This window comes from Crocuta crocuta, unplaced genomic scaffold, assembly GCF_008692635.1.
Source record: "Crocuta crocuta isolate KB4526 unplaced genomic scaffold, BGI_CrCroc_1.0 scaffold27, whole genome shotgun sequence".
Taxonomy (NCBI): domain Eukaryota; kingdom Metazoa; phylum Chordata; class Mammalia; order Carnivora; family Hyaenidae; genus Crocuta; species Crocuta crocuta.
The window spans coordinates 4022276-4030588 of NW_027532250.1; positions in this window are offsets into that span (position 1 = coordinate 4022276).

Sequence of the window (8313 nt, forward strand, 5' to 3'; positions counted from 1 at the left end):
ATGTCAAGCACTGAGTACTGAGTGCTGAGTACTTAAACATACAGTATTGTTTAACCCTACCTACGAGAGAGATACTATTATAACCCCTAATTTTATAGGTGGAAAACTGGGGTTTCAGTGCCCCCAAGGGTTCACTATGAGGTTACAATCTCTGTTTCTGCCAATTACCTCTGTCCCTGACCTGCCTTCCTCCATCTGTAGAACCCAGGGGCTTCAAGTGGTCTCAGAGATGTTCCTCTCAACAAGTCTTCACCCGACAACAGGCTCAGACCTCATGGCCGTCTTTGAACCTTTTGTGATGACACAAAACCAACATCACAGGGAAGTGCGAACACTGAACACAGTTTGGCTCATTTCTTGAGGGACTCCTCGTGATTTCCAAACTCCTCTATTAACAGTAACTATCTCAGTACTTGAGATGAGCCACAGTAACAAAAACCTTGCAACCGGCACTGTTGATGGCCCACTTCTTTGCAAGCAGAGCCCTGTTCATCTGTTCATCATTCCAGACAATGATGCATCAGCCCTGGGAGACGAGACACACTTGCTTCAAGCCCATAGCAGCTCGTGGCAACCTGTTAGGATTTGCCAGTGATTTGTCTGCAGGTGGACAATAGACAATTGGCTCAAGTCTGACCAATGAGGGAAGGGAAACCCTGTTAGAGGTTCTTGGAAATATTTTCCTCCCATCAGAGAAAACTACACAGAGAAAACGAGATGCCTCTTCTTGCTTTGGATGCTGCTATGTTAGGATATAACACCTAGATCAATACAACTGTGATATAATAACCCCAAGGACAAAAGTCATGTTTTGAGGATAGTTCAATGGGAAGATGGTAAATTTTACTTTCCTTGATGACGTTATGAAGTCACGGTCTCATCCCTGGGGCTGCAGGTCTGTGGATTTCTTAAGCTATAAATAAATGTATGTTTAAACCACTGCTTTGGGGGCATTCTCCTACTTGTGGCCAAGAGTATTCCCTACAAATACATGAATCCTTCAGGCAAAGAGGAGAAAGGAGTCATTAGAAAGAAAAGCCTGAACAAACTTAGGGTACCCACTTCCTTGAGCTGATAGTGTCTTGATCATTTTTGCCTTTGCTTATTTACTCATTCAGAATTGATCATCAGCAAGCTTAGCCCCCCAAACTCCTTTGAGTTGGAGGCGTTTGGGTAAAATGTTACTACCTATAAATACAAAGTCTTTGGGTCCCTTTGTGTCTTGGACAATATTCTTCAAAAAACTGTTCAGATAATTTCGCAAGCGTTTATTGATCTCTTAGAATGTTCCAGAGCATGCTGGGGAATGCAGGGACCGAGACCCTGAGGTGTGTTCCCAGTCCTCCGTGGGTGCACCATCTAGTGGAGAGACAGTGAAGAAGATTCCGCATGAGCAGAGGGGAGGGACTCTCTTCCTCAAAACATTCTCAGCTCCCTCCAGGGATTTTGCTACAAAGCAGAAATAGTGCGAAAGGAAGGGCACGTCCCATCTTTGGTAATGTTAAGACGTCAGTGAAGAAATGTTTCTAGGTATCTCCGAAGCGCGAGAGCGGAAGAGGCATGAGAAAAGCTTGCGGATGAATAAAGGGATGTCGGAGAGTCTAGGAAATTACCAAGGCTTCAACTCAAGTGATGTCAGCAGAACCTTCTGCCCTTCTTAAAAAATCACTCAAGGCAGGAATCTTTAAAGCCTGGCTGTTGGTTTGAATTGGGGACAAGGGGAAACTATGTCTCTAACAAGCATAAATTATAAATACACCTTTCTAGATTCTTATGTTGCTCCATCATCATCTTCTGTTGCCTTGTTCATAGCTGATTTGACTGTTTTTTTTAAAAGTTGGCCTTTCCTGAGATTTTTCCACCTCAAGAAATTTAACTGGTTTTTCACTGAAGCAACAATTCCTTTTATTTTGATGCTTAAGGTTTACTGAATTATTTATTATTCATTTTAAACATCACTGACAGGTAAGACTGGCATGAACAGGTAGGAGCACAAACAAAACAGGATTCTGGTGAGCATAAAACCCAACAGGTGGGAACAAAGCGAGCCCAGACCACAGCCAAAGCCACCACCCACGCCGTCGGCTGCTAGAGGCATCCTCAAAGCATTTTATAGGCTCTGTGTGTGCAAACAAAAGAATCACATGTTGGCAGAAGATATGGAGAAAAAGCTAATTCAGAGGTGCATAATAAGATCTATTTTACTTCAGTCAAACCTTCTGTTATCTGGGCTTTACCATTTGCTTCCCTGAGAAAGACGTGGTAGTTCTTGGGTTGGACTGCACATGATATTCTTGTTTTTGAAGATTTGCCCAACTTTAATTGACACCTTGAGTTGCAATCTCAACAGTCCATCAAAAATATAACTGGTCTTGGGGCGCCTGGGGGACTCAGTTGGTTGAGTGGCTGACTTTGGCTCAAATCATGATCTCACAGCGGGTGGGTTTGAGCCCTGCATCAGGCTTTGTGCTGACAGCTCAAAGCCTGGAGCCTGCTTTCGATTCTGTGTCTCCCTCTCTCTCTGCCCCTCCCCCACCTCAAAAATAAACATTAAAAATTTTTTTAAAAACTGCAACTGGTCTTAGAAGACCAATATCTCCAATGCCTTCAAGTCCAGGTGGCCCATTAGCCACCCTTCTCCAGGGCCATTTCTTCTGTTTGCCCTTCCCCGCCCACCTCCGACTCCTCTCCACCTGTGCTCTGCCTCCCAAGGCCAGGCTGATGGGTTATGTCAACACACAATTGATGTAGTCCTGTGCCCTTGTGCTTCCGGTTGGGTTTGGCCAATGAGGGTACCAGGCAGGAATTTAGACGAAGAAGGGGGAGTGGGGAGACCCCAGGCTGGCTGTGCCTTTCCATGAAAAGTCACTGCTGCTAAAGCAACCAGCCAGCTTTATCCCACTCTCTTTCCTGTGGGTCCATTGCTGCTACCCTCTGGGTTTCCATGCTGCCTTTGTCCTTTGTAAGCCATGCTCACCCCTCAGTGTGCAGTCTCTCAGGAGATAAATCTTCTTTGGGTTGTTCTCACTTGAGTGTGCCATCTGTTTCCTTGTGACCCTTAAGAGGTACTAGTGGATGGCTCTTTTGTTGTTGTTTTTTTAAATTTTTTAAAAAGTTATTTCTGACAGAGAGAGACGGCGTGAGCAGGGGAGGGTCAGAGAGAGAGAGGGAGACACAGAATCTGAAGCAGGCTCCAGGCTCTGAGCTGTCAGCACAAAGCCCGACGCGGGGCTCAAACCCACGAACCGCATGATCATGACCTGAGCCCAAGTCGGACGCTTAACTGACTGAGCCACTCAGGCGCCCCCAGATAGCTCTTGTGGATTCCAGCCACTGACTTATGATTCCATAGTCCTAGGAGGAGAAAACCAATAGGGGAAGATCCAGTTACTGAAATCCTTTCCTTTCGGTAGGAGATGTCATCAAGAATACAAAGCAGCTCTTCAGAAAAGGAACTTGGTGGCAAGGGTGTGGGATTGTTTGAGAAGCTCCCTTCTAGCACATGTTCTGTGAACAGCTGTTCTCTGCTTTCAAACAAGGCAATGTCCTCTCGTGAAAGTTTACACACTGTAACTTAGACAAGAAAAAATATGATTCTCAGGAAATCGGTAGCAATAAATGTGTCATCATGGGTGTCCATGATAAGGAGAGAAAGCTGTAGCACCTGGTTTTCAAAATGCTCTTCTCTCTCTTTGGAGTTTAGAGCAGCATTGAGAGTGGGCTGAATCAATAGAGCACTAAAAATCGCAGTAATTGAATCACTGCAAGCATTGATTCAGCGCTTAACTATGTGCGAGGCACAACGTTGCATGCTTTCTATGCCCTGTCTCACGTGGGCTTCACCCACGCTTTAGAAGAAGCTACTGGGGTTTTTTTCAGTTGACTTATTTATTTTGAGATATATAGAGAGAGAGCACAAGCAGGGGAGGAACAGAGAGAGAGAGAGAGAGAATTCCAAAGCAGGCTCTGCAGTGTCAGTGCTGAGCCTGGTGCAGGGCTAGAACTCACGAGCCATGAGATCATGACCTGAGCTGAAATTAAGAGTCTGATGCTTAACCGACTGAGCCACCCAGGCACCCAGGAGTAGTTACTATTATTCTTCATATTTTACAGATGAAAAATGTGTAGCGGAAAGAAGTGAAGTGACTCATACTTAGTCACCAAGATTCAGGACCACATTTGTAAAGTAAGGCTAATATTTCCTGTGTCCCAGGACACTTGTCAAGATAAATCAAGGTGCCCTTTGCCTCCCATAGAGGCCCTTGTCACATAGAGGACACTCAGGGACATGCAAAAGGTCAGGAGGTTGAAATTGCAAGGGTGTGGAGTTTGCTTTGCTCTTGCACATCTGATCTTATAACTCTTTCTTCGGCCAACTCTGCTGGCCCTTAACTTGAGGATACTAATAACACTGAACAAAACAAAACAACCACTGTTTATTTTATGCCAATGTTATACCGAGAACTTTATGTGCACGAGCTCACACCAACCCCACATAGTCCTAAGAGAAAGAAATATTATTATGCCCATTTTGGTAGTGAATAAACTGAGTACCAGAGCGATTAAGCAACTCGTCCAGCTAAGAGGTGACAGAGCTCGCAGTAGAATCCAAAACTGCCCAGCCCTGCGCCTGGCTCTTAACCACTACCCTGTGCCCTGTGCCTGCTTTTTATCGTATTTAACAAACATTCAAGTGTGTACTCTATGCCAGGAACTGTTTTTAACACTTCAGATGTTAACCTTTTTAGTCTTCATCAAAACTTCGTGAGGTAGGTACTATTTATCATCTCATTTTTACCGGAGAATGACACTGAAGCCCAGAGAAGTCAAGCAACTTGCCCAAGATCACACAGTCCTTTCAATGCCAAACCTACTTTTCCTCAGTTTTCAAGTGAGGTCGATGTCAGGCACTGTAGTATTTTGGGAGTGATAGGTTTGAGGTGTCCGATCAAACTCAAACTGATTGATGTGTGCCGCTATGCTATAAAATTGCATCCTTTACAAAAAAGTGAAGGAAGCATACTGGTTTTCAGCTCTCAACCTTACTATTAAATGGGAGAGGGTGGATCAGGACCTCTGTGGGGATTCCAAGAAGACGCAAGAGGCAGACCCTTTACTGGTTTAACTTCAGCTGCCTGGGAGAATCTTCACAACATTAGCCTGCAGCCAAAATAATTGAGCACCAAATATCTGCCACAAGGCAGCCCTGGGCCAGGAGAAATTAGGCAGAGAAAAGCCCAGTCTCCAGTTTGACAGGACTACAGTGGATGTGCTGGGCTGAACACTAAAGGTTAATTGCTTTGAGTAATACTGTGGCATTTAATCCTGGTGCTAAATGAACTGAGACAATATTGACCAAGATTCAGCCAACATCAGAATGCAAACACAAATGAAAAATCCAAGTCCTTAAGCAGAGGGAGCCCAGGCAAGAATCTGAATATCCAGGAAGATCACCCAAGGGGGAGGCAGTCTCCTCAAAACCTCAAGGGCCTTATATGACCCTTATATACCAGCATTATACTACTAGAAGTGCTGTGTGTGCAGGGCCTTTGCATAGGCAACTCCGTGCTAGAGATAATTTTCTCCACCCTACTAGGCTTTGGGTATTGGCCACCTGACCAATGCCACATTTTATTCAACCTTCATGTATGAGGTGTTTCCTTCAGGAAGGTTTTCTTCCCCACCCTAGGCTGCGATAGGGTATCTCATCCTCAGATTCATATTCCCCCTTTGCTGACTTCCCTTTGAACATTTTTTTCAGATTATACACACGTGTTTCTCCCTGTTGTTCTCTGACCCAGAGAGTGATGATATTCTTTTTATCTCTGTGTTCTTTTATAATTTCAACACTTAGAGCAGGCCCTGGCACATAAGTACTTAATAAATGTTGAAAGCAAATAGGGATAGATGGATGGATGGATGGATGGATGGATGGATGGATGGATGGATGGATGGGTGGATGGATGGATGGATGGATGGGTGGATGGATGGATGGATGGATGGATGGATGGAGAGATTAATGGATGGATGGATGGACGGATGGATGGATGGATGGATGGGTGGATAAATGGAAGGGGATATGAATGGCTGCCTGGCTAGCTGGCTGGATAGATGATGACTGGATGGATGGGTGGATGGCTGGATAAAAAGACAGTTGGGTGCTTGGATGGATGGGTGGATAGATGGGTGAATGGATGATTGAATGGATGGTTGAATGGAAGGATGAATGAATGAGCAGACATATATCTCATGGAGGCAGCTGATGAATGATTCACATCTGAGATTGACCCAAGAGTTTGAAACCACACCTGCTCTCATTCCTAAGGAAACATAACACGTGGAGAGAATTTCCTATCCTAGCTCTCTGGCAGGGGAAGCTATCAGAACACTGCTGGTCTCTTAAGTTGTGGGGGCTTGAGGGTGAAATCATAGTGAAGTTGGTAGCTGGTCTATAGGGTAAATAGCATCAATCTATTGTGGGAAAAGTCAGATCTGCATTTGAATTTCAACTCTATCATTTAATAGTTGTGAAAACTTCAAGCTAAGCCTGATTGGTTCATTCACAAAATAGGAAGTCATAATGACGAAAAGTAGTATGAAAGAATAGCTCAACTGGGTGCTGTATGTGAGCGATGAACCACGGGAATCTACCCCAAAAGCCAAGAGCACACTTTACACACTGTATGGTAGCTGATTTGACAATGAATTACATTAAAAAATAATGATAATAAAAAGAAATGGTAGCTCAAAGTGTTGGGTCAGGATTTTTTAAAAATAGCACAATGTAGTAATTGTTCAACCCATAATAGGTTGACTTAGTAGCTAGGAGGTGGAAGTAACTAAAGTAGTAATACAAATATTTTCAATTCAATTAATACATGATTAATTTCACTAGGAGAGCATTTCACCAATTCCAGAATATGTGCCAGTGAGGATAGAGAAGAAAATCGTACATGGTATATAAAGTGAACTTTAAATAACAATAAGCTAAGAAAATGAGAATGTTATTCCTTATGTAACTTTTCTTTCAATTATGAATGAGTGCTTCTAATTGTGTCAAAGAGAAAGTCTTCAGTTGGTGCCAGAATTTCCTTAACATCTTTTAACAGCATGAGTGGAACTCCGCTGTGGATCTTGGGCAAGTGAGAGAGTCTAGCTTCAATGTAAGACTTTCTTTACAGTTGTGGCATTATTTTTAATGTCCTTGGTAACCCAGGTTACCTAGGGAACATGCGTCCCTTCAGAAAGTACAGCTAACATTCAGTCCCGATCAATTATGGTAAGAGAATATTGCCAAGTGGCTGTATCCACTTTCCTTGTTAAAGATGTTAAGTAAGATTTAAGTCAATTTAAAGAAAATATGTACATAACTGTTTAAGTGGTGTGGAGGTATCATAAAAGCCATCAGTGAATAACTCAACGTTTGGAAAACCCTGCTCTAGGAGGAAGAAAATGCAGATCTGGCTATACTAAGAATGTTCAAATCCACCCGTGAAAAAATTACCAGGAGTTTTTCCAACTAGAAAAATCCACCTAGGAAAACTTTTTTTCTGGGTTTCTGGTATTTTTAAAATATTTTTTATCGTTTATTTATTTTTGAGAGAGAGAGACAAAGCATGAGCGGGAAAGGGGCAGAGAGTGGTGGAGACACAGAATCTGAAGCAGGCTAGAAGCTCTGAGCTGTCAGCACAGAGCCCAACATGGGGCTTGAACCCATGGACTGGGGGATAATGACCTGAGCCAAAGTTGGCCACTTAACAGACTGAGCCACCCAGGCCCCCCCTCTAGGTTCTGCTTAAATCCATCAGAGTAGCGAATGTGATTGCTTCATGGAGATGGTTTCTCATTTTCTCAGCAATAGCTAGAGGGGCTAAGATAGCCCAGATATCTAAACAGAGTGGGTGGGATGAGTTGAGAAACCTTCCCCAGAGGAATGAAAAACACTCACAAAACTCCCCTTAGAATATCTACACAAGTGCAACGGAAAGATGGATGGACATCGCTTGACAGCCCTGTCGGGACTCACAAACTCAAGTGTCTACAGGGCCCAAAAAGACCCAGCGCACACGATACACACTTGCGTATAAATGTTCCATCTAAAAAAGAACTTGAAGCCTGGGCATTTTTTCAGAGTTTATGGTTTAAAAAAGTATATTAGTAATAGTTGTGTGTTAGGTGAAAAAAATTATAGTTGTGGGTTTTTTTTAACTTTTTAAGTTTATTTATTTATTTTGAGAGAGAGAGAGAAACAGAGAGAGTGAGTGGGGGAGGAGCAGAGAGAGAGGGAGAGAATTCCAAGCAGGATCCGCACCT